The 25913-nt window shown below is 49.0% G+C and overlaps 1 long non-coding RNA gene across 1 annotated transcript; it reads right to left on the bottom strand.

The window, feature by feature from the left end:
- Nucleotides 1–467: 467 nt before the first annotated feature.
- LOC139436282 (uncharacterized) lies at nt 468–25913 on the bottom strand. The gene is made up of 2 exons (XR_011645436.1): nt 25686–25913; nt 468–4286 (listed from the first exon to the last, which is right to left on the bottom strand). It is a non-coding gene; the product is annotated as an uncharacterized lncRNA (long non-coding RNA).

The following is a 25913-nucleotide window of genomic DNA, read 5'->3' as shown; positions in this document are numbered from 1 at the left end:
TGGTGTGTCGGGGTGGGGGGAGACCTTCCTTCACAGAAACAAGCCCAGGCGCCATGTGAGGCACGCTCTCCGCGCTTTCGCTGCCCAGCCTCCTGGAGTTCACTTCCAGCAGGGGAATCTACCCTTCTGCTTCCTTAGGAAGCGCTTTAACAGCTCCAGGGAGCCCCTCCGGGCCTCCTCACACATCCCTAAGTCCCTTGCTGCTACCTCCCACGCCCCTGCACAGCCTGGGCTCATCCCTCAGGGGCTCTCCCACTCCTCTGCCAGGCCGGTGGTAGGGGCCACAGAGGAGAAATGGAGTGTCAGGGCCTGGGGATGACGGAGACAGGCCCACAGCCAACACAGCCTGCTTGACACCTTGGGTGCTGCGTGTGCAGGCTGCTGCAAGGACACGTGGCCCCGTCCAGTGTCCTGGAGCCCTGGGTTTCCTCATCTGCACACTGCCTCTCTCACGGGGTCACTGTAGATTTCATCTCATTCTTTTTTTATATATATAAAATTTTATTGAAGTATATCATTCATATATGAACATACATCAACTGTTAATGTATAGTAAAAGTTGAGAACCTACAAAATAAAACATACATACCATTGTACAAAGTTCCCATACATGTCCCCACCACTACCACTACCTTGCATTGTTGTGAAACATTTGTTACAACTACGAAAGAGCATCGTCAAAATACTACTAGTTACAGCCCATATCTTAATTGGATGTATTTTCCCCAAACCCACCCAATTATTAACACCCCGTCTTAGTATTACACATTTGTAACAGTTCATGAGAGAATGTTCTCATATTCTGGTCCCTCATTTGTTCACAGTCCCTCTTCTACCACTGGATTCCCTGTGTTACACAGTTCCATGCTTTGTACAATCCATTCAAAGTATACACTCAGTGGCTCTCACTTTGATCACAGAATTGTGCAGTCATAACCTCAATTTTAGAACATTTTCATTACTCCAATAGGAAAAATCCCTTATCCCCTTATATCCCCATTGTCCCTTAGAATTGATAATAATTTTAATACATAAGATAATAATCTTTGCCATTGCTGCAAAAATATTACAATATTTTTGCAACTATAGTTCGTAAGTTACATTAGTTGTAATTTTCTCCTATGTCACCATATTCTTAACACTTTGTAAAAGAACATGCTTATATTTATACTCAACCACAATCTTCATCTACCACCAAAAGCACTGTATTATACAGTCCCTAGGTTATTCTCTAGCTAACTTCCAATTGACTTTTTTTTTTCTATCTGGTTGCATCATTGTCTTTCTGGTGCGTTGCTTCGCCGCGGGGGCCTACGCCTCTGCACAGCACAGTGTCCAGGATGCCTTTTTTCTTCCTTTTTTTTTTTTACCAGGTGGTCCCGGGGATTAAACCTGGTTGCTTGAGCCACAGCTGCTTCCCTCAGCTGACATGTACATCCACAGACTACCCCTTTCTGTCACAATCATATTTTATAAATCAGCAATGTCAGCTATACCCACTATAATGCTTTACCATCAGCTCTATTCATTCCCACAGTTTTATAATAAACCTTATTAAAAATTCTACATGCATTTAAGCATCAGCTCCCAGTCTCAATCCACATTCTATCATTCTATCTCCTGGTAACCTATACTCTACAGTTTACCTCTACTCTACTCTAGATTTACTCATCATGTTTAGTTCATATTAGTGAGACTACACAATATTGGTCCTTTTGTGGCTTGCTTCTCTCACTCAGCATAATATCCTCAAGGTTCATCCACGTTGTCATATGCATCCCAACTTCATTTCTTACAGCTGAATAGTATTCCATTGTATGCATATATCACATTTTGTTTAGTCATTCATCAGTTGATGGACACTTGGGCTGGTTCCATATTTAAGCAATTGCTTCACCTCATTCTTGCCTCAGTGGAGCAGAGGAAAGTTTTAAGAGGAGGAAAGGGTTAAGAAGATGACATCCTCCAGATGAGGCACCCCGTTGGCTGCCTGTGACAGCAGCTTCCAGGATGGCCTCCACTGATCCCTGCCTGGTAGTCATGCCCTTGTGCTGTCCCCTCCCACAGTGAGTCAGGGTAGGTCTATGTGACCAATAAAATACAGCACAAGTGATGGTATGTGACTTCTGAGGCTAAGTCACAAAAGACATTATGGCTTTCCCGCTCTCGTCATTTGGTTTGGGAAAAGCCAGATGTCATGTCATGGGACACTTAAGCACCCCCATGGAGAGGCCCACATGGCAAAGAATGGCCCCCTGCCCACAACCATTTCAGTGAGGCTCTCCTCTCCTGCCCTTCTTCACAGTTTCCAAGCCCCGCCCCCCGGACACTCCTACAGGTGAGAACCCATGGGTGCTGTACCCATGGAAGAAAGGAACCCTCTCTGAGGTGACCAGAACAATCTGACCCAACACCCAAGTCCTGGGCAAAATCACTCTCCTCTCATATCTTCTCTGTTCCTCAGACTATCTGGCCTGTCTGTCCTCTGCAGACACCACCGCATGGTGTCCTTGGTGGCCATTGCTATTACCTACAAATAGTTCCTGCTCTCTTCTTCCTGGCCACACAGAAGACTCTGTCCCCAGCACTCTGCTCAAGCAGGGGCACTGGTCTAGTTCTGGCCCCTGGACTACAGTGGGAAGTGATGTGGGTCACTTTTGAAAGGAAGCACTTAGGATCCTCCAAGCACTCTGTCACTGTTGCGTAAACCGTGGAAGCACGTGTTCGAATACAGTGACTCAAACTCAAAGCAGCCTGGACTGCAAAGTTGCCTGAAAGTGTTGTCCAGCCCAATAGTGGACCTGGTGTGAAAAGGAAATAAATGTGTTGTTAAGCTACAAGGATGCTGTGTCTACCATATTATTATCCATCCTTACTGGTGCAGTACCCATCTCACACTTGGACAACTTTGAAGCCCCATCCCCTGGACACCCTCTGTGGTATGGTAAGATCTTTACAAAGACTTGGCATAGTTAAGAACTAGTCCAGGTCCTGGTTCTGCCACGTACCAGCTGTGTGGCCTTAAGTAAGTAGTTTCCCTGAACCTGTGTTTCACTGACAACGAAACAATCTGGTAACTGCCTATGGTGGTATAGGATTTGTTAACCAGCTTCTCCCTTCTCCAATGACCCAGCTTTCATCACCTTACCCTCTCAAGGTCTCCACTGCCCACCATACAAAGTCCAGACTCCTTGGCCTGGCTTCCAGGACCTTCAGTGAGTTACTCCCTTTACCCAGGCTGCAGCCTGGACTCTAGGCAAATCAGCGACCTGCTCCATTCCTTAAACAGACTATCTCTGCTCAGGCTGTCCTGTCTGAAATGTAACATTTATTAAGCACCCACTCTGTGTGAAACTCTGCTAGGCACTAGGAATAGAGAGTGGACCAGTCAACTCCTACCTCTGTGGAACTCACAATCTAGTGGAGACAAAAGACAAGTGAAACAACAGTTTCCACCGAGCAGTATGTTAAATGTGACATAGGAAGGATGTACGGAGTCTTTGGGAACAGAAACGAAGCACACCCAAATCCAAACTATGGGAGATAAGGGAAGGTTTCTTAGCAGTGGAGGTGTTTGAGATGGATTTTGAGTCATGTAGGAGTTCCTTGGACAGATGAGCGAGGGAAAGCCCTCCTCGTAGAAGGAACAGCCTGTGGAAAGGTGTGGCGAGAGAATAGTGCCTTCAGTAATCTCAAATACTGTGGTGCTGCTCAGAGCAACAGCAGGTACAGCTGCAGAGGTAGGCCGAAGCCTCACTGTGAAGGGCCTCGATTGCCATTACTTGGACCTAGTTCTGAAGAAGACGTTTGGTCACTGAAAGATTGTTAAGTGCAGAAGAGATATGATCAGATTTGCATTTCACAAAGTTCCATCTGACAGTGATGCTGAGAACGAGGCTACAAGGAATGCCAAACTGGAGGGAAGTACTCCAGTCAGGATCCTCTGCAAGTAAAAAGAAGGAGCGCCTAAACCCAAGGAAAGCATGGACAAGGATGGTGAGAAGAGGATGACTTGAGCAGCCATTGAAGAGGTAGAACAACTAGACCTGGAAATTGCCTGGTGAATGCGGAGGAGCAAGGACAGGGAGGAAGGCCGATGCCTCTCAAATTCGTACTTGCACTGCTGGCCGGATGGCGGCGCTGTGGCTCCAGGCAGGAATTACAGGAGTACCAGGTTTGTTGGGAGGAGATATTGCATTTTAGACATGCTGGGTTGGATGTGCACGTGGAAACCATGGTGTAGTATTAGTAGTCATCCTGCTCAGGTTGGCAAGGGTTCCATCATCCTGTGGGTAGGGAGAGCGTTTTGCTGAAGAGGGAAACCATTCATGGTGTTTGTCACTAGGAAACAGGCTGTCCTCAGGGCGTGGGAACTCTGAGGAACCCTGGAGCCAGGCTCGGGGGCCAACCAAGGAGAGACTTATATAGAGGGCTCCAAGCTGCACGCGGGCAGTGGTGAAGGGGTCAAGTTAATCAGAAAGATAGTCCTGTCTTTGATCTAACTTTTAAAGGTTTGCTTGACTCCACTGGCCTTGTGCTAACCTTGAACAAGGGAAATCTCATTGGTTCATTCTTTAGGGCATCAAAGGTGGGGTACATTGCTCCCCCCGGAGTCAACTGTAGGGTTGGGCATGGTGGTTAAGAGTACGGGGAGAAGTGGACTTGGCCCAGTGGTTAGGGCATCTGTCTACCACATGGGAGGTCCACGGTTCAAACCCCGGGCCTCCTTGACCCGTGTGGACCTGGCACATGCACAGTGCTGATGTGCGCAAGGAGTGCCCTGCCACGCAGGGGTGTCCCCCGCGTAGGGGAACCCAACGTGCAAGGAGTGCGCCCCATGAGGACAGCCGCCCAGATGCAAAGAAAGTGCAGTCTGCCCAGGAATGGCACTGCACACACAGAGAGATGACGCAACAAGATGACGCAACAAAAAGAAACACAGATTCCCATGCTGCTGACAACAACAGAAGTGGACAAAGAAGACGCAGCAAATAAACACAGAGAACAGACAACTGGGGCAGGGGGGAGGGGGGAAGGGGAGAGGAAAAAAAAATAAAAGTACGGGAACCTTAGGGAGACTGGCTCTAAAGGCCCAACTGCAAGTTCATAGGGACACTCAGTGCAGCCCTTGAGATTGCCGGTTTTTGTTTTTTTTAAACAACTTTATTGATACATATTAATAAAGCATATACTCCATCCAAAGTGTACAATCAATGGTATTAGGTATGATCACATAGTTATGTATTCATCAATTCATTCATTGTTAGAGCATTTTCATTATTGTTGGTTTTCTCTTGATTAGAGAAGATGACACTTCTTTACAAGGTACCTGGGGGTATTATGGTGGAACCATCTGGCAGGCAGCTAGATGGATGGAGCTGGGGCTTAGGACAAGACCTGAACTGGAGGAGCTGAGGGTGGACATGGGAGACACCAGCACAGAGTACCTTAATCCCTCCAGCCCTCAGTTGCTTCATATGTGAAATGAGCTGCTGTGTGATTTAAGTAAATGATACATTTAAATCACTTAGAAGAGGGAGGTGGCCGTGGCTCAATCAGTTGCGCTCCTGTCTACCATATGGGAGGCCCTGGGTTCGCATCCTGGGGCCTCCTTGTGAAGGCAGGCTCACCCCAAGCTGTGGAGCATCACCCAGCACCCAAGCACCATGGAGAGCCGACTCAGCAAGGTGACGCAACAAAAAGGGAAACAAAAAACAACAACAACAACAACACAGCAGACAGCAAGCAAGCCAAACCACAAGGGGGAGCGGAAATAAATAAAAAATACAAATACAGAAGAACGTACAGGGAATGAACACAGAGCAGACAGCAAGCAAAAAGCCGTGGGGGGAGGGAGGGGATAAAAATAAATAAATCACTTAGAACTGTTCCTAGCCCATAAAAACTGCTCAATAGTGTTATTATTTTTATTCCTGCTAATAGTCAAAGGTATGAAAATAGATTAGTTTAACTGGGAGAGCATTTGGGTAAAAAGAGGGCTGAAGACCATAAACTGCTTTACACCCCTAATTCTATCTTTGAAATCCTTCCTACCATTCAAGCATTCATACCTACAACTTTGCCTCCATAAAACTCCTGTATGGGATGAGTGATTGTTCTGTAAAGTCACAACTTCTCAAAAAAGAAATAACCTGGTTTTCCCTGCAACTTTCCTAATTTCCCTCTGCTCTGTAATATCCTTTATCCATTGAGGTTTCTTGCCTCTTCTTTATTACACCTACCACACTCCACCTGGAAATATAACTACTAGTGTCTATTTTCTCTCTGCCTCATCCATCCTTGTTTGGCTCAGTGTCCTGCACACTGCATGTGTTCACTGAAGCTAAAATGAGATACCCCTAGAGGGGTCTTTCGTTTGTTTTTGTTTTAAACTCAAGGGCAGCGACTTCCTGCAGCTTCTCGTTTCCAGTTTCAGAACCAGACCCTGGAAGTTGGGGCTGTCAAGAGGCATCTCAGTTCCCTGGGCTCAGTTCTCCATCCACGGAAGAAATGGGCTCTTATCCCCAAAAGCAAAGGGTGTTATTTGATTGTTCCAGTCAAGGAGGTCAGGCCAGTTCTCTGTACCTCATGTCCTTCTGACTCACCCCTCAATTCCATGGGCTAACTTTCCAGCCTTGTGATTGTGGAAACTTGCTTCAGGAACAGCGGATGTGGAAGGGACATAAGAACGTCCCCACCCCAGGCTCCAAAGTGGCTCCTACTGGAGCCGACACAGCCCACTCATTTCTCTGTGCAGTGTGTGTCACTACCGGGCTAAGGGGCACGTCCAGTTCCCCTGCTCTAGGTCACAGTTGGTAAACCCAAGCCGCGAAAGCTCACACAGCCAGCGGGCAGCGGAACGTGGCGCCTCGCTGTCCCATACCGCCACCAACCCGGGATTTAGTGCTCCCACTTGATTTGTATCCACTGCCTCCCCCACCCCCAGCTTCGTCTTTGCTTCCACAGGTTTTCAACTCTGAAGCCTTGCTCGGGAAGTTTGTTTGGTCTCATAAAATGCGGTCTCCGCCCTCGCAGCGTGGCCGCCCGGAGTCACTCCTATTTACTGCGCATCAGCCGCCACGTGCCCAATAAACCCTGGTGACTGACGACGTCGGCCCCCAGGGGGAGGGAGAGGCCCTGCCCACACGGAGGGTCACGCGCCCGCCGAGAGCCCCACCCTCACGTGACCCGCGGCGCCCCGCGCTACCCCCTGCTGGCTGGAGGCGGCTCGCGCGGCGTTGTGGCACCCGATCGCCCCCGCCTGCAGAGCCCGCGGGATGAGGCGGCGGCTCAGGAGTCGGCCGCTTCTCACGCCCCCAGGAGCGAACCCCCAATTTATGGAGGCCTGAGAGGTGGAAGAAAAAGGAAGAGAACATCTCCATCTGGGGCGAAGGGGTGAAAGGGACGTATAGAAAAGCTTAATCTTCCCCTCTCGACTGCAGATTCCTAGGGAAAGAGAGGTCACCCTACTCCAAGTCGACTCGGGCAGCGACTGACACGTAGTGGGCGCTCAGCAAGCGTCTTGATGGGCGGCTACCCCCGGTTCAGGAGCAGCGCTGGCCCCGCCCCGCCGGCCCCGTCTCCTCCCACCCGCCGTGACGTGGCAAAACCAGCCATGGTTCGGCAGCGGGGACAACCGACGCCTCCAGGCTTGTCCCGAAACCCGGACGGACTCTACTCCATCCGTCCACACTGGCGTGGGTGCGGGACAAAGACGCAAGTCCGCTCCCAGCGCCCCCTACCGCCGGGCGGGAAGTGGCTCTCTCGGCTCTCTCCATTGGCTCTTCCAATGACGGATAGGAGCTTCGGCCAACCGCAGCCTGTAGAAGACGCATGCGTGCACAAAAGATTTAGCCCCTATATGGGAAAAAACGGAGCCGAGCGCTCCAGATTTGGCTGGGTCTCACCAGGGATGGGCGGAGCAGGTGCGCGTGCGTGAACCTCACACGCTAGATTCCCAATTGAAGGAGGAGATAGCGCCCTCTGCCTTCCTAGCCACTTTCCCAAACGTGTCACCTCCTTCAATGCTACAGCCGGCCCTGGAGCTGCTTGGTTGGTGAAGAGCCCAGAAGAAAAGAACAAACGGAGTCCCTGCCCTCAAGGGGGACAGGACCCTCGCCTCAAACACAGCCAGAGAGTAATTGGCCTGAGTCTTTGTGTAGAGGCGCCTCGAGAAGCTATGGGCCAAGAGCAAAGTGAAGGACTACGCTTCGCAATTTTGCAAGCTCAGTTATACCTGTCCTAGTAACATCCCCTCTAGGTGCATTATCAGATGAAGAAGCTGAGCATCAGGCACGTGAAAGGATGAGTCCGAGGACACTACCCATGAGAGAGAGCCTGCACTGGAACCTAGGCTGGCCACCTCCCCATTTGGTCCTCTTTCTGCCAGGATAAGCCTCTCTACGCTCCAAGGAGCTTGTGTCTAGTTGGGATGATGAGGAAAGCAGACTAGGCCCAATGGATAGGGCATCCCCCTACCACATGGGAGGTCGGCAGTTCAAACCCCGGGCCTCCTTGACATGCGTGGAGCCACCCCATACGCAGTGCTGATGCGCGCAAGGAGTGCCCTGCCACGCAGGGGTGTCCCCCACGTAGGGGAGCCCCACGTGCAAGGAGTGCGCCCAGTAAGGAGAGCCACCCAGCGCGAAAGAAAGTGCAGCCTGCCCAGAAATGGCGTCTCACACATGAGAGCTGACACAACAAGATGACTCAACAAAAAGAGACACAGATTCCTGGTGCCGCTGATAAGGATAGAAGTGATCACAGAAGAACACACAGCGAATGGACACAGAGAGCAGACAACGGGGGAGGGGGAAGAGGGGAGAAAAATAAATAAAAATTTTTAAAAAATGTAATAGTTGGGATGATGGTACTTAAAGGAAAGTGAAAGTACAATTTCAGTCCATTTTTTCATGGTCAGTGAGTGCTGGAGGTGTTCAGAAGCAGGAAAGATCACTTTGTGCTCTTGTGATCTGAGAGGGCTGCTGAGGAGAGGACTGTGAGGAGATGAGGTTTGAAAGATACGTAACAAGTACATAATTGGAAGATAACTTAGAAACAGTGTTGAGTGAAGAAGCAAGCGAAATAACACTACAAATAATTGAAACCGTTTTTATAAAGTTCAAAAACAAGCAAAAATAGTACAACTTTCAGGCATATATGATAAAGCCTTTTATTTTATTTTATTTTATTTTATTTTATTTATTTTATTTTATTTTAAATAAACTGACACTCTATCAACTGATAGAGTGTCCACCTACCATATAGGAGGTCTAGGGTTAGGTACCCAGGGCCTCCTGGCCTGTGTGGTGAGCTGGCCCACACACAGTGCTGTGCACACAAGGAGCGTCATGCCATGCAGGGGTGCCCCACATACAAGGAGTGTGCCCCGCAAGGAGAGACACCCTGCGTGAAAAAGCGCAGCCCGCCCAGGAGTGGTGCTGCACACACGGAGAGCTGACGCAGCAAGATGACACAACAATGACAAAAAGACACAGATTGCTGGTGCTGCCTGACAAGAATGCAAGTGGATATAGGAGAACACACAGTGAATGGACACAGAACACAGAGAGCAGACAATGGGGTGGGAGTGGGGGTGAGGGTGGGGAGGAACAAATAAAAATAAAATAACAGACAAAAGGCAGCTTAACAAATTATGGAAGCATTACTTAAAAAAAGCTATCCAGGCACATTTGTCTTATTTAATCCTAAAAAACTTAGTTTTTTCTCCAACGTTCAGAAAAATGAATAGATAAGCACATATTAGTTAAATGACATGACAAAGGTCTCCTTGTTAATGAAGAAAATTTTTAAAAAGTTTGATCATATTCATATCTCGAAGGTAAATCCCATATTCCTTTTTTAACCTTTAGCATTGATACAGTACCTTCTTTGCCTTTACTGCAAAAATATTACAATAATACTGTTAACTACAGTCTAAAAGTTACGTTAGTTGTATTTTTTCCCATGCATCACCATAGTCTTAACAACTCGTAATAGAGGAATATTCTTGTATTTATGCCATAGTCCTCACCTACCACCAAAATCACTATGCTATACAATCCCTAGATTATCCTCTGTCTTTCAATTAACATTAATCTTCCTGGACTACCCCTTTCAGCCACAATCACATTTTATAAATCAGCAGTGTTAGTTATACTCATTATAATGTGTTACTACCAACTCTATCCTTTTTCATATATTTGCAGTCAACCTAATTAAGCATTCCACATACACTCAGCATCATCTCCCCCTTCTCGGCCCACATTCTGTCTCCTACTAATAATCTATAGTTCAACATCCTGAATTTACTCATCATATTTAGTTCATTATTATTTTATATGTATCCGATATAATTTTATACATTCAGAATTATTGGAATAATAATTTTAGAATGGAATTCCAAATGGAATAATCATCACTTCCACACATACCCCAAATAAATTTCATAGTTAGAAAGAAGGGCAAAAGCCTCACACAGAGCATTTCCACGTTATATGAGTTGATTCTCAGAACAACCTTCAAAATAGATATTATCTCCATGTTAAAGATGAAGAAACGCGACTGAAAATAACTTAAGGCCATTGAACAAAGGGAACAGAGGAGAAAGGTGGAATGCAGAAGGCCGGTTGGGAAATCAGCAGCTCAGTCCCGGTTTGCCCAGTGCTCTGCCTAGCACAGAGAACATGTTCAATAAACGGCTTCATTTGCAGTCTCATGCTTTTTCAGTGTTGGCAATCAACTGAGACACTTTGAAAACCCTGTGCAGGTTAAACAAAATATATCTGAAGGCCCGACTTGTTGGGCCACCAGTCTATAACTTTTCTGGTAAAGTGCTAAGGAGGAACTCACTCCCCATTCTCAAACTGTACAAACATAAGTATGATTTTAGTGAAAGAGATCCCTCTTTCTGTTCATACAGTTCTACGATATCAATCCCAACCCTTCTTGATACTCCCAGGACTTTGCCCCATCAATAATCTCCTCACTGTCCTCTGTTTTCAACGTCTCCCTTTCTACTCGCCCCTTCCTTTCAGTCTGAGAACATGCTGAAGTCTCCACATCTGAAAAACACTGCTCCATTGACCTGGAGTCCCTTCTGGGTACTTACCTTTCTTGCACTCTTGTTCCCTTCTCCAACAAAGTCCTTGACAGTATCAATTGCATTTGCGGTTTCCACTTCCTCTCTTCCGCTTATTAGTTGGCTCAACACCGTAGCCTGAGGTCAGCTTCCACCACTCCACTGCAGCCTTTCAGTCAGGGCAAAGGTCTCTGTGGCTCAATTCTCTGCGCCAACTAGGCTAAACTCCTTCACGCTCAGAGACTGAGTGTTGCTCTTTTTTTTTTTTTTTTTTTTTTTTTTTAGCACTTACCTTAGTGTTCAATCAAGATTTATTGAACAGAAAGGGTAAGTATTTTCGAGAAAGGAGGTTAGCACCCTCAAAGTTGCAGAAAGATGAAAGACTTGATGGCCAAATGAAGACATTGGATTGTGAAATAAGGAGATTATTGGTAACTTTTAAGAGTCAAGAGAGTTAGAAGACATATGGTTGCAGTGTATAAAGAAAAGGGTTGTGACCTGACAGCAGTTTGGCACTATAGAAGAGAAAACTCAAGTACGAGATATTGGAAGCATTAGTGCTGACTGGGATTCATTTAAGATGGAGAAATTCTGGCATGTTTGTAGGTAAAGGGGACAAAACCAGAGGCATTGGAAATGCTGAAAATGCTTGAGAAAAAGAATACTTGAGCGTACATAATCATGAATGATGGGAGAGAACTGAGAAATCAGCCCATTGATGGGACTGGATGGCCTTTATAAGGAGGTGAGATGCCTCTTCTTAGGCAGAGAGAAGTGTTAAAGGCAAGAGTAATGATTATACACAGACCCTTGAGATAGTGAGTAGGAGAGCTCCCACGTATTTTATCCATCAGATGGAAGCAAGGTTACAGTCTCCAGTAATGGAGCAGGGTAATAGATCTATAGCTTGTCGGTGGTCTTTGGGACATACTCTTGGCTGGCTATACTCCTTTTGCCTATCCTGGAAATATGATGGTTTCCTGGGAGTCTATCCTTGACTGTCCTCTATTCTCTACTCCTTTTCGAGGCGGTGTTATCCAGTCCTGAGGTTTAAGCAACCACCTTAATCCTAAATTAGACTCCCAATCCATGTCTATTGCCTAAATCTCCTTGTTGAGTTTCAGACCTATGTATATATCTGGCTACCTATGTGACATATCTCCTGGGCATTTCACAGGACAAACCAAACAGGAACTCAATATTTTCAGCACTTAACCTGGTAATTTTTCCGAAATTCCTTATCCCAGTTAATGGTCACACTAATTTCCCAGGTGCCCGAGCTAGATATATTCTGTGTATCGTGGGTTTGTTTTTTCACTTATTAATGCCATGATCATTTTCTCAGATCAGTAAATACTTTCCCACAACATTTTTGGTGGCTGCATAGTATTATCTCCTACATATGTACTATATTCCACTGCCTTGTCAAAATTTTTATTTGGAGGGCCAGGGAGTATGCACATTTGAAAAGCTTTTAATACATTGTGCCAAAATGCCTTCAGAAAAATTGTGCCAGCAGCATACGGCAACATGCATTTGCCTATACTTTTGTCAACACTAGATGGTATCATTTTAATTTTTGCCATTTTAATAAATTACATCTGACCCTCTGTCTCTCAGCCTCTGTGTTTCTCTAAATCCTTCATCATTCCCTTCTGAGTACTCTTACAACACCCCTCGGATATATAACTTACTTAAAAAGCAAAGGGGAATGTGACACCAAATTTCCCATAGAGATAATTCTCAGTCTTCTCTCCTTTCCTTATGCTTCTAAGCCCACTTTTGGTATCCTTGCTCTCAGTGGTTTCTAGGCCATGCTGTATGAGCTGTCAAAATATTTTTTCTTTTTTTTAGATCTTCGGTATCTTTATTTCCCTCTTTTTCCAGAATTCCTATCGTTGAGAGGTTGTTTCCCCCCCTTCTTATTAAGGTTAACTCTCCTGTCCTCCTCCCCTAGATCCTTTGCCTTAGATCAGCACCATCTCTTATTAAGGACACATGAATGGCTTCCCTTCTGGCAACAAATAGACTTAAAGCTCTCCTATACAAAGAGAGAGAGACTTCCATCATCCCCTTTACCCTCTTTTCTCCTTCCCTTCTGACTTCAAAGAGTAATGAAGAAGAACTTTGTTGACTCTCATTTATTTCTTAGCCCCTTGAATTCTGGGTTCCAGCCCCTACTCTTTCTTGAAATTGCAGTCTTAAAGAGCCCAAGAACCTCAAAACCTTAAAGAAAGCCCGTGGCCTTTGGGCTCTTCCTTTGGCCATTTGTTCGTAGCCCGGGAGGAAGGGCCCTTTCCTCCAGCCCCAGGCTTTCTCCTCCTGGCTGCAGGAATCTGCCAACTCCGGGTTCTCCTCTCTGCGTCTCCTTTCATTGTTCCTGTGCCTCAACTCTCAACTCTTCTCCCACTTTCTTCTCTCTTTGGGTTTCTTCATCTGCCTCTGTGGCCTCAATTATTTCCTTTATAGGAATGATTCCAAGCCTCGCTCTTGAATTCCAGACCCAAATTCATAGTTGGCCTGCTAGAGGGCTCTGTCTGGTTGGAATTCCTCAAATTTCACAATTCCCAAACTAAATTTTTAGCCAACCCCTCCCCCACAACTACCAAACCCAAAGAAAAACCTGCTCCTCCCACTGTAGTTCCCATTTCAGTCCGCATCATCCTCGTCCTTCTAAGTCATCATGTTCAGAACCATGGACTATCAAGAAAACAGCTGCCATGTATTGAGCACCTGCTATTTGTCAGGTGCTTTACATACAGAATCCATATAATCCAGTTTAATCCTCCCATAATAATCCCGTAAAACTGATTTACTATTCCCATTTTTATAGATGAGGAAACTACTGGAAGGACTGGTATTCAATGAGCCGAGCTAGTGCTAAATCTTCCGTATGGTGTTTCACCACAACAACTCTTTCTGTTTCTGTGCCATATCCAGCCAGTTTCCAGGTCCCCAGGATCTCTGCATGTTCCCTGTTCCCCTGCCCTCTGATTGGCCCAAAACCATTCTTTAGGTCCATCTCACTGTCCTTTTTGCCCGGGAAAACAGCAAACTTGTCTTAGCCATCACTGGCAGGTTTCATTCTAAAGCATATTTTTAGACATATCACTCCTTTCAAGTAAAAATCCTAAATGGCTCTTGTTACCTGAATGAAGTTCTAACCCTCTAGCCTGACATTCAAGGCTGTCCACCCTCTAAAACCAGCCTTACATGCTCCCAGTGCCCTTTGCAAATCTTACATTCTGTCTAACCTAGAACACGAGGCTTTAGCATGCCCTGTACTTTCCCAGCTCTACATCTTTGGTCTTGGAATTTTTTTTCCATCTTTAATTCCCTTCCCCTCTTATCTAAAGCCCTCATTCCATATCTGTCTGTTGAAATCCTATGCACACTGGAAACCCAGTTCAGATGCCACTGCACCACCTGTACAAAACCATTTTCAATCCTCTTCAAGGAGTCACGTATTTCTACCTTTTCCAATCCCACCCTTAGTATTTTGGCCTTTCTTTATCATAGTCTTTTTTGTCTCAGAGGTATTTTTGTAAATGCTTTTCTCCCCCAGTAGACTCCCATGCTCTCAGAGGATATGGACTATTTCTTTGCTATCTTTGTATTGCCCACTGTATCCAAAGGCAGTGTCCAGAATAGTCATGTATATACGTTTTGCTTTGGCTTATGGGAACAAGCAAATCAACATTTGGCCCATTCTTGTTACTCCTTCAACTCCTGGATTCGCAGCTCTGTCAGGTGAGGCGTTGCTGGGTTCTCAACTCCATTGCCTTCTAGAAGGGAGTCTTCCTGGACGATGGGCTAGAGCAGAAATACTAAGAAGAGAAATGGTTTTTCCACTGGGTTCTGGCATAAATAAATTTCCTCTGCTTTAACAAGCCTTTGATTTGGCATCAGATTTGGGCTGAGGCCCTGACCCCACCCCAGATTTGACTCAGCACAAATTGCTTAACTCACTGGGTCACTCCGTGAGCACTTACCTCAGAGACTTGTGAGGATTAAATACAACACTGCACATAAAGCACTTAGAGCAGAGCCTGGCGAAGATTAAGAGCTTAATAAATGTTAGGCATTAGTAGGGATCATAGATATAAATAAAATACATTCAAAATGATTTTATCCATTTAAACTTCAATATGAATGTGCCTGTCTTCCCGGAAGTCTACATCCCTGCAGATTAAATGATATTACTTCCCAGCCTTTCTCTCCGACCCAGCTCAGCTCCTCCAGCCCCTTTCTCCTTTTTCTTGTCCATCCGGCTCCTCCAGTACAGCGAAGGGCATTGTCATAGCCTGGCATGGCCACCAGGAGGAGTATTTGTGCCACAGACAGAGTCTTAACTGCAGGAAAGAACCATCCTCAGGACCCACTTTCTCCCTGGAGCACATTGCTTTCTTTCTTTTTTTTACTTTAATTTAAAATTTTATTTTATTTTACACAAATATACTGGAGAATCAGGCAATGTTACCAGCACTGGATGCAATCCTGGGCCACAAGTCTGCACACTCCTTTGCAACTGGTCCTGTGATAGCAGAACCTGCACGAGGTGGGGAGGGGCAGGTAAAGCGGGGTCCTTTGCCTTTCCTCTCTTCTTTCTTGTTTACTATGACCCCTGCGTTATCTTCAAAATAAAGGAACACACTGTCTTTTCTCCGATACGACTTTCGTTGTCGAATGACCACTGCTGGATGGACCTTCCTTCTGAGTTCCGGTTTGCCCTTCTTGACTGTGGCCATCACCATGTCACCCACACCAGCTGCAGGAAGTCTTTTCAGCCGTCCCTTGATCCTCTTTATAGAGATAATAGACAGATTTTTGGCGCCTGTGTTGTCAACACAGTTGATCATGGCTCCTACCAGGAGACCCAGGGAAATCTGGAATTTTGCATCAGAGGACCCACCACGTCCTGACTTCGACATCTTGAATGCCGGGAAAGGACAGAAAGCCACATTGCTTTCTAATGTGCTGTGGCGACAACACTGCCATCCCCCTGTCTCCTCCAGCCAGGCATACAAGAAGCTCTTTAGTTCTAGGGTTCCATTCTCTTCTCTCAGACAGTCTGCTCTAGTGGAACAGACCCCAATGGGAGCCGGGAGCGGCCGACTTGTAAGCCACCTGGCTTTGCTACTGAGTGGCACAGTCTCTCTGTCAATTAACTGCTTGACTTTCTTTTTTTTCTCTCTCTCTTTATTTTTTTTTAATGTTACATTAAAAAAATATAAGAGGTCCCCACATACCCCCACCCCCTCTCCCCACACCTCCCAAATCAACAACCTCTTTCATCATCATGGGACATTCGTTGCATATGGTGAATACACTGCTGCACCACACGGATAGTGGTTTACATTGTAGTTTACACTCTCCCCCAGTCCACCCAGTCGGCCATGGCAGCACATACATTGTCCAGCATCTGTCCTTGCAGCACCACCCAGAACAACTCCAAGTCCCGAAAATGCCCCACATCATATCTCTTCTCCCCTCTCCCTACCCTCAGCAGGCACTTGACTTTCTTTAGCCTGAGTTTTCTCACCTATGAAATGGGGTGACCAATATCTGACCTAGGAGCCTCACCAGATTACTGTAAGAATTAAATCCCCTGATATATGTTGATGCCCTTAATAAATCATAAAATACAGAATAGATTATAATTTTGTCTAGTTTCTTATGTCAGTTCCCCCTTCCACTGTCTTTTCTGTGGACATGACACTCTCATCACCTCCGTGCCTCCGGCTGGAAGCTCATTGTTTGCTAGGAAGAGATTAGAGAGAAACTAGTCTCCACTTATAGTGACAGGGGCTTTGGAATTGAAGTCAATTGTCATATTTAGAGGGCAAAGGCTGGCGCTTCTTTTAAGGGGAAGGAGAGAGCAGAGCGAGAAAGTCTAGAGCAGCCTGAAAGCAGAGACTCCTAGAGACAAAAGGAAGGGGACAGTGACTTGCCTCCATAGCTAGCCACAGGAAAGGTGAACACACTTTTGTTGAAAGATTGAGTGACTCTGTGAATAAAAGAATGAGCATGTACAGGAATCTCACTGAGTGAATGAATGAATGAAAAGCACGGTCCTGCCCTAGGCTAAGGTATTGAAGGGTCTTGGGACACTAGGTGGCAGCACAAGGCAACAAACCAAGAGACGAGCCTCTCCTCCCGGGCACCTCGACCAGCACCCCCTGCTTTTCTCTCTGTAGGTTCTCTCAAAGGATGACAGTATCTCCCATAGTAAAGACACCAGCCAGGCAGGGAAGAAGAAACCTGGGCGAAGGCTAGGGACATGTCACCAAGGGTCTGGTTTTTGCTTCTTCAGATTCCCCTGGCACTGGAGTTCTCCAGCTCTCCGAAGGGTGGAAGAAACCACCTGAAAGGGAACGCTTGGAGCAGTACCTGAGAGCACTGGATTAGGGTGAAGAGGCCTGCAGATAGTGCGCCCCAGTCCAGACTAACTGGGGAAGGAATTGGTGGTGGGAGATTTTTTTAAAATTATTTAATTAGATAATGGTACCCAGGGGAGGTCCTGACGTCATTTCCTGCCTCGGGACACTTCAGACCCCTCTCCTCCCAGTTCCCCGTAGAGGCAGAGCCCACAGCCTTTCTCGGCAAAGCAGGAGCAAAGTAGAAATCGGGCCAGGGAGCTCATGGATCCTCTTCGTTTATCCTTCCACCCAGTATATGTTCTTTGCTAGAGTAAATAAGGGCTCTGCCATAAGCCAGGGGTCTTTGAATAAGCCCACCATGGCCAGGAAACCCAGAAAAGCTACTGGTTTGCTGCAGGAACTGATTCATCCTGCCACCTTTGCCAGGCAAATGCAAGTCTTCCGTGTCACGAATATAGTTCCAGGGGAGGACCACCCTGCCCCTAGCTTCTCTCTGCTTGGGTTTCGTAACTGAAGGCTTTTTGGTGGTTTTAGCAGCCATCCATGGACATGGAGGCCAGCGACGCCCCTCCCAAGTTCCTTTAGCCCACGAGGGCCGTCTTACCCCTGCCATCCCTCCGGTCCATCGGTGGTGTCCTCCTGGTTCTTCCAGCTCCCACTTCTCCCCACGGTGGGTGCGGGAAGAGGCTTCGTGTTTTTCCTTTCACTGAACCCTTGCAACAATCCCTGTCTTTACAACAATGCGTATACAGCACTTGAAACCGAACACTCAATAAATGCCAGCTATTATCATTGCCACTTCCAACTTTCCCCTGTGTTTTACAGCGTACAGGAACTTTGACACGCATTGTCACATACCATTCGTTCAGTGCTTAAACAAGCATTTACTGACAGCCTGTTACAGGCCGGGCACTCTGATGGGGAAGCGACCAAATGGGGATGACCCCTGCCTTGATGACTTTCAAGGAGGAGGCGTATGATTTCTAATTTAATCTGAAATAGCCACTGCCTTGTCTTAGAACCTTAGCATTGCAAAGAATGTTGGAAAGCAGTTAGTTCAATCACTCACCCAAACGGAATTATGCTCTTTGACCTCTTTGGTGGGGGCCATTCGTGACCAAGCGTTCCCTCGTATTTGGTCTTTTCTGGCCCTGGGGCATTCTTCCACAGGCCAGGCCCGAATCTGCTTCCTTCTCATTTCCAGTCCCTGGTTCTCCTCCCGCACCATTCAGTAAATCTGCCTCTCCTCCCCACAGATGGCCCAGTACATCGTTAAAGCAGGGATCCTGTCCCCAGGATCCGTGTTTTCACAATTCTTCATTGAGGAGAAGTCCCTCTTTTTCAGGGAGCACTTTAAGTATTTCCCATGTGCCAGACACTTGAGTAGATACTTTCATATCTCACGTTTAATCCTCTCTGTGGCCCTGTGCAGTAAACACCATTCTCATTCTCAGGAGGAGAGAAGTAGCCCACCCCTGGCCACACCCTTCTCGCTGGCAGAGCCCCTCACCCTCTGGGCAGAGCCTCCTCTCTGAGCCCCTGTATGTCACATGTCAGGACTGCACTCCAGATGAGCCGGGTTGGAGGCCAGTAGCACTCCCCAACTCTTCGCCTGGACACGATCCTTCCCCTCATCTAGGGAAAGACCACGTTAGCTTTTAGCAGCCATACCACGTTTTTGGCTCATAATGTGTTACAGTGACGCAAGTGGTCAGGTCTTGACCGTCAGGGTGCTCTCTCACACTCTGCAGAAAACGCTTTCCCCTTGCCTGTGCCTGTTCAAGGTCCCATCCAGCCTTCAAGGGCCGCCTAGCCCATGCCACTGCCTGAATGAAACTTCTCCTGATCCCACCTGACCCCAACTGAACATGCCCTCTTTCTCCCTAGAATTTCTATATCATTTTCTGAGCACTTATGTTCTGCTTTGTACAACAGTAACTTGTGTCCTTGTCTTTAAGCAGGGCAGACATCTCACCCCCTTTACATCCCTTAGTGCCTTCTACACAACGATATCCAGCAAACATTTGTCAAGTGAGCAAATCCTGTAACTGGGCAATTCCTTTTTTGCCCCTAAATGCAGTGCTTTACGCACATCCCTGTTAAATTTCTTGAGCAAATCCTTTCCAATTTCTCTATGGGATCAGGGCTCATTCCTCTCTTTGTCTCGCAGGGTGTTTTGCATAAGCGCACCCAGAGGAAGTGTACATTATCTCATTCAATTTCCCCAGCAGTCCGAGGAGGCAGGCATTAACTCGTTTAAAACGAGGAGGCAGGCATTAACTCGTTTAAAAATGAGGAAAAGGAGAGTCAGAGAGTCAGGCAACCAGGCCCAAGAGCGCGTAGCTAGTAGGTAGCAGAGCTGGGATTCAAACCACCGTCTTGCGGACCCCGATGCCTGTGTGGGTTCCGCTGTTGCTGTTCTAAAGTAAAAGATGTGCCCCTTCTGGGCACCAGGTGTGTCTGGAACAGTCACCCCGAGGAGCGGTTTGCAGAGCTGGAGAAAGGAGCCCGTGGGAAGGGACGGACTGTTCCGCCCCTTGTGTATTTCATTTATTTTCCTTATCCCTTATATCCTGTATAATCTCATCCCGAAGCCCGGCTGGGCCATAAGCATTCCTCCAGGTTCTAGCCTTAAAGCCCCCGAGACAGCAGGGCCTTGACACCCCCCAGTCTCTCCCACCCCAGGGAACGAAGCCCCTCTTGGCAACAGAGGAAGAACGAATGAATAAGAGAAGAAATACGAGCAGCCTATAGAAGAAACGTCCTTTCCATGGACTCAAGTGAGCATTGCTGGAGATGAGTGTGTCCCTGTCCCCAGTTCTGCCAAGGGAGGGGTGAGCGTTAGAGCTCCATAGTTATTTCCCAACAGTCACAGGTGGGAGGAACTCAGCGCCACTGGAGAGAGACACCAAAAAATGGGCTGGGGCGAAGGTGGCCGCGGTGCAGGGACAGAAGGAACAGAAGGACGGTGGGACACAGAACGGCCTGCCCCTCACCTCCGCAGGGGCCTGAGCCGCCGAGCCCCCCGGAGCCCCGGCCCGCCCCTCTCCCCATTCCCATCGTCGCAGGCTCCCGAGAAGAAAGCGGGTCAGGGGCTTCGGTGACCTTTCACACCTCAGACAAGCTAAGTTTGTTTTCTCCTTTTCTGTCCAGCCCGCAGCGGGAGGGAGGGGGGAAAGGGACGGGCCTTGTCGAACTTTCTGCAGCTACAATACCCCAGGGGAGTTGAAGTGGAGGGAGTAAAGGATCTATTTATTTTGGCTCAGGAGGGACAATGTAAGCAGATGGTCTTTGATGGGATTAGCGGCGTAATCTCTAAGACCCTGGTAAATTGGAAAATGATCCATTATATTCCAGGAACCTTTGGCAGCTTCAGCTCCTGGGGAGGGAGGGGCAGGGCTCGGGGGCACCTTGTTAGAAAGGACCCCCCTCTGGGAGCCGCCAAATCCCGCACGGAGAATTTGGGGAGAGGTTCGTTAGCCGCACCACGCAAGCCCCGGTTCCCTTAGAGCCCAGAAATAAGAATTCTCCCGGCGTCCCGGCAGAGCCTCTGTTCTCTCCTCCCTCCCCGCCCCTCTCTTTCGGGTGAGCTGGGATGTCTTCACTACCATCTCCTGTCTCCAGCCCTTCCCGTGCCCAGGAGGCTCTTCTGGGTCTCCTGCCTTGGAAGATCGGGAATTCAAGTTCTGTCCCTCCCACTGTCATCTCCGCCCGTTTCCCACGCCCTCGCCTCCAGGCAGCCCACGAGGAGCCCCTCGGCTGTCCAGATACTTGAAAACGAGGCAGAGAAAGAGCCACGAGCAGGGGGAAGGGGCTGGGAGGTAGGGGGGAGTGAAAGGGGAGATAAGGTGATAATGAGCCACTCTGCCACCCTCCCACCCTCTCAACTCACCTCCACCCCCCAGGGCCCAAGTGCCGCCAGGCTAGGATGCCCTCCATCTGGAGGATCTGTGCTGCCAGGGGAGGCACATGTGGGAGACCCGTTCGGTGTGAGGTGTGGTGTCAGGAGGACCGACGGGACGTGGGCTGGGGCGTGTAAGGTGTTTGCAGTCGGTGGGGAAAGGAGGTGTGATCTTTTGCATTCACATAAGCACTTAGCGGTTTATAAAGAAACTTGGATGTACCGAATTTCATTCGAATCTCATGATAACTGAATGAGGAGGGCATTTGAAAAATTGGAAAACAGGTGTAGCGAGGCTCGGCGACTCGCTAAGGGCACCCAGCCTAGTAAGTGACAGAGCCCGGACGGAAGCTTAGCTTTTTTTGTTTGGTTCTGGCTTTTCCTCTTCCCTAGTCTGCAACCTTCCAAGATTCCTACAGGCTCATGTGGATCACACATGTTTTCTCTCGCTTTGATTCTCTCTGTGTCTCTTTCCCTAATACACAAACATGCTGTGAATGCTACATGTGTTTGTTTCATGTGTTTTTAATCTATATAAATGGAATAGTGTCATTTATCTCCTTCAACTTTTAACTTTTCACCCACATTATACATGAGATCTATTCACACTGATAAATATAGGTCTAGATTTTTCTTTTAACTCTTGCGTTACATTTTGTTTATTCATTTTAACATTAGGCCATCTCCGAAACATTCGTGGTTATAATCATTCTTGAACAGATATCTGATTAGAATTTCATTAAATTTTACAGATTTAATTAGGGGATTTTTAAATCAAAGCACAAAGAGTCAAAACATGCATTTTTCCCATACATAGAGCCTCTCCAATTCTCTGGAAAGAAATAGAGAGAGAGAGAGGAGAGAGAGAGAGAGGAAAGAGAGAGAGAAGAGAGAGAGAGAGGGAGGGAGGAAGGAAGGAAGGAAGGGAGGGAGGGAGGGAGGAAAGGGGGAAGGAGGAGGGAGGAAAGAAAGAGGGTGGTTTGAGGAACAGATAGAAAAGCAGCACAAGCAAAGGACTCTATTTCAAAAAAAATTCCAGCACTGGCGAGTGTATTAATTTTAACTGTGAAAGATGTAGCAGGTGGCTGGTTGGAATTCTGACTTGCACAGTCTTTTATCTGAGGCTATTTCAATGTATTGAGGGATGTTCTATCTTATTTTAGTGTCATTTTAAAAAAGACTGACACTTTATGTTATGTATTTATCTGAAATAAAAATTTGAGGCTGACTGGTTAAAACAGGAAGGCAGAACTGAGAGGCAGCAAGCTAAAGCCCTTGCCTGCCTCCCCCACCCCACCAAAAACAAACACAAAACAACAAAAACACACACAGGGAAATCAAACTGTTGCGATGACATTCCTGAACTGGGGGGGAAAGGGCTATTTCGTGATTGTCTATGAAGTGTCAAGCAGGCAGCCACTGAGGCATTGAGTACTGAGTCCTCAGAACAACCGCGGAAGTAGGTGCTTTCCTCTCTTGCATTTACCTGTTTGGAATGGCAGCACAGGGAGTGAAGGTAATTGCCTTGGAGTCACACAGCCCAAGAAGCGGGCTGCTCTTCCCACCTGTGCCCTTTCCCGAGCTATCTGGCCTTTGGGTCACCATCTTCTGCACAGAGCACCTTGTCTGGTTGCTCCACTCACAGCAGGACCCCTCCCCAGAGGCCCTGTTGCTCTCTGCTTTCCTGGATTTCTCCCACAGAAACAGCCCATTCCTCACCTCCCACTCCCACGCCGATGGCTCTGGTTGGCCCTGTCCCAAATTACCACCCAATATTCTTCCTGATGAGGTCCAAAATGTTCTGGACTAAGATAGATTGACCCTCCCTATCTGGGTGGATCTCATCTGGACTGACTCCCAAGTCCTGTTCGTGTTTCACGTCTCCCTCCCTCCTGAGTTATCTAGCTTTTTTTTTCCACTGGCAGGACTGGCAGGACTTTGGCAGCTCCCAGCCCCAGCCCCTCCTTTTATAAAGGAGGAAAGGGATGGAGGAGGAGGCCAGATAGCTGGTCAGCGCCCAGAGCCCTTTCCCGGCCAGGCCACCAAGTGCGCCTGTGGGGAAGGAACTTCTGCCCAGGTTTTTTGAGTGTGAAATGGTCCCTGATACACACACACGTATACACACACCTTGAAGCCAGCTGGGGCTTACTTAAGATGGACTAACTCCGCAGCTGACCAGCCCCCCTGCCTGGGTGCTGACCCCACAGAGGCCTCTGCGCCTGGACCCGGGGCAGCTCACGGGCCAGTCCTTCTCTGAAGCACATTCTCCATAACCATGAACTGCAGGCGAGGCAGCCAGCCTGCTTCCCTGGGTGACCTAAGGACTCCATGTGCAGCAGTGTCTGCCCGCTGGACTCTTCATAGACACTCGAGTTAGTAGCTTTCCCCCAACTCAGGAGTGTCATGTCAACCTTTCCATTCTCCTTTTGGGGGTGTCCAGGCAAGGGCTTTAGCTAGCCCCCTCTGCTGTGCCTTCAAGGGTACCATCTCCCCAGCCCCTTCTCGGCTCTGGAGAACCACGCCCTCGGGGTCTCCCCCAGCCTGAAGTCTACATGTTCTCTGTTGTTTGGATCCTGGCCCCACCTGTTTTTGGGGACCGGCGATTTGGGGTCATCTTTCAGTAGTTTAGGAAAAAAAGAAAAGAAGAAAAGGGACAGGCTCCCAGCAGCGGTGCTGGAGAAGGGCAGGGGGTGGGGGCGATGGGGATTAGGGGTTTGGGGCCAAACTCCCTGAAGGGTCCCTGCTGCCTCTTCCAACGCAATTTTTCGTCTCTTTCTTCCTTTATTTACGGATACTCTGTTGTCCGCCTCGCTCTTGGCGCCTTGGCCTCCCTCCCTCCCTCGCTTCGCTCCTTCCTTCCTTCTCCTTAGTCTGCCATGGTCCAGCATCGCTTAGTTATTAGTTACTCACCCCCCTGCCCTGCTGCCTCGAACAATAGCCCCGGACCTGCCGCGCGGGATGTGCGCGCGGGGCTCCGCGTCCTCTCCGCGCGCGGGGCTGGGCGTCGCGGGCAGGGTGGGTGGCGGCCTGGGTCCCCAGCCTTCCCGAGGCCCCGCTCGGCGCCGCGAAGCCCCAGGCAGCGTCGACGAGGGCCGGGCGGCCCGGGACGTGAACCCCCCCCCGGGAGGCCCGGCCCCGGAAGGAGGCGGGCTGGCCGTTTTGGGGTGGCTTTCCCGGGCAAGGGGTTCAGCGGCCGAGGCAGGGGGCGAAGGTGGCCTCTGGGTCCAGCCCGGGTCCCCGCTGTGGCGGGAGGGGAGGGACGGGCGGCAGGCCCTGAAGCGGGGGCCGTTCGTCGGACCCGGGTCCGGGGACCGAGCGAGCCCGAGGGCACCCTGCGTTCTCCAGCTTCCTCCGCGAGCAGCCCCGCGCCCCTCCCCGCGGCTCTCCAGCGCCCGACGCCCGGTCTAAGGCCCTTCCCTTCGGGCGCCCTGGAGCTGTTTTGGTTTGTGGTTTCCTCTTGCTTCCTTGCCTGTGCTATCATTTGTTTTAACAGCTTTCGTGTCTTTGTAAGGTTTCCTTTTTCATTTCCTTTATCCCTATTTTATCCCTTTTGTTTCCACGTTCTCTTTCTTTTCAAATGGGTTTTTTTTTTTAATTTTTCCTTTTTATCTGTTTACGATGCTCTCTTTTCTTTTTCTGCCCCTTCTCGGCTCTCCTGCTTTCATTTCCTCTGCCTCGCGCGCCCGCGGCCGTGTCGCGCCCGCGTGGGGCTGCAGCCGCGCCGTCCGGCCCCCGCAGACGGGGCAGGGTCCCCACGCCTCGCGCTTCCCGCCGCAGCCCCCTGGGCGCCGCCGGGCCAGGGCACGCCCCGCGCCGCGGCGGAGCTGGGACTTTGTCGCAAGCGGGAGCCCGAGGCGCCGCCGCCGCCGCCGCCGCCGCCGCCGCGGGCGAGCGTCCAGAGACCAGGCAGGGGGCCCCGCGGGCAAGCTGCGGCCTGACTTTGGCCTGCTGCTAGGGCAGACGGAAGGACAGACCCGCAGTTCACACGCAGAAGCCGCAGGCCGACTCCTGCGGGAACCCTGGGACCCGCGAACGGGAGCCACAGGCTGAGACCCACTCCGGCAGGGGAGCCTCGCGGCCGACTCCAGGGCGCCGCACGCACAGCACGCACGACACACAATCCGCGACCAACACATGTCACACACACAGCTCAAAACCACACTCGCACACACAACACTCACAAAGACCAGAGGACTTGCTCACGATCACACCGTCCACCCACCAGCCTGCACACACGTGATTGCACACGGCCACACTCAACACACAGACGCATAAACCTACGTGGCAGCCCATGGGGGTTCAGCATTAAAACAACCCATCTCACCTCTCAGGGGTGACCCTCGGGAAGGCACCCGCAGTGGGAAGGGGACGCACACACGCGGCTGCCCAGAGTTCAGTCCCTCTGCTGGATTGAGGGTTGCACGAGCTCCAAAGCTGGGAGATAATGGCTGCTTGTGGGACCCAGGGCTGTAGCCAAAATCTGAGAAGCTGGGTCCCAGAAATGAGCGTCAGGTTTGCACAACCCTATGTGGCATAGGCAGAACCCAGCACT

The sequence above is a fragment of the Dasypus novemcinctus genome, chromosome 13 (genome assembly GCF_030445035.2).
Source record: "Dasypus novemcinctus isolate mDasNov1 chromosome 13, mDasNov1.1.hap2, whole genome shotgun sequence".
Lineage (NCBI taxonomy): Eukaryota > Metazoa > Chordata > Mammalia > Cingulata > Dasypodidae > Dasypus > Dasypus novemcinctus.
This window is presented reverse-complemented; position numbering and strand designations above follow the sequence as displayed.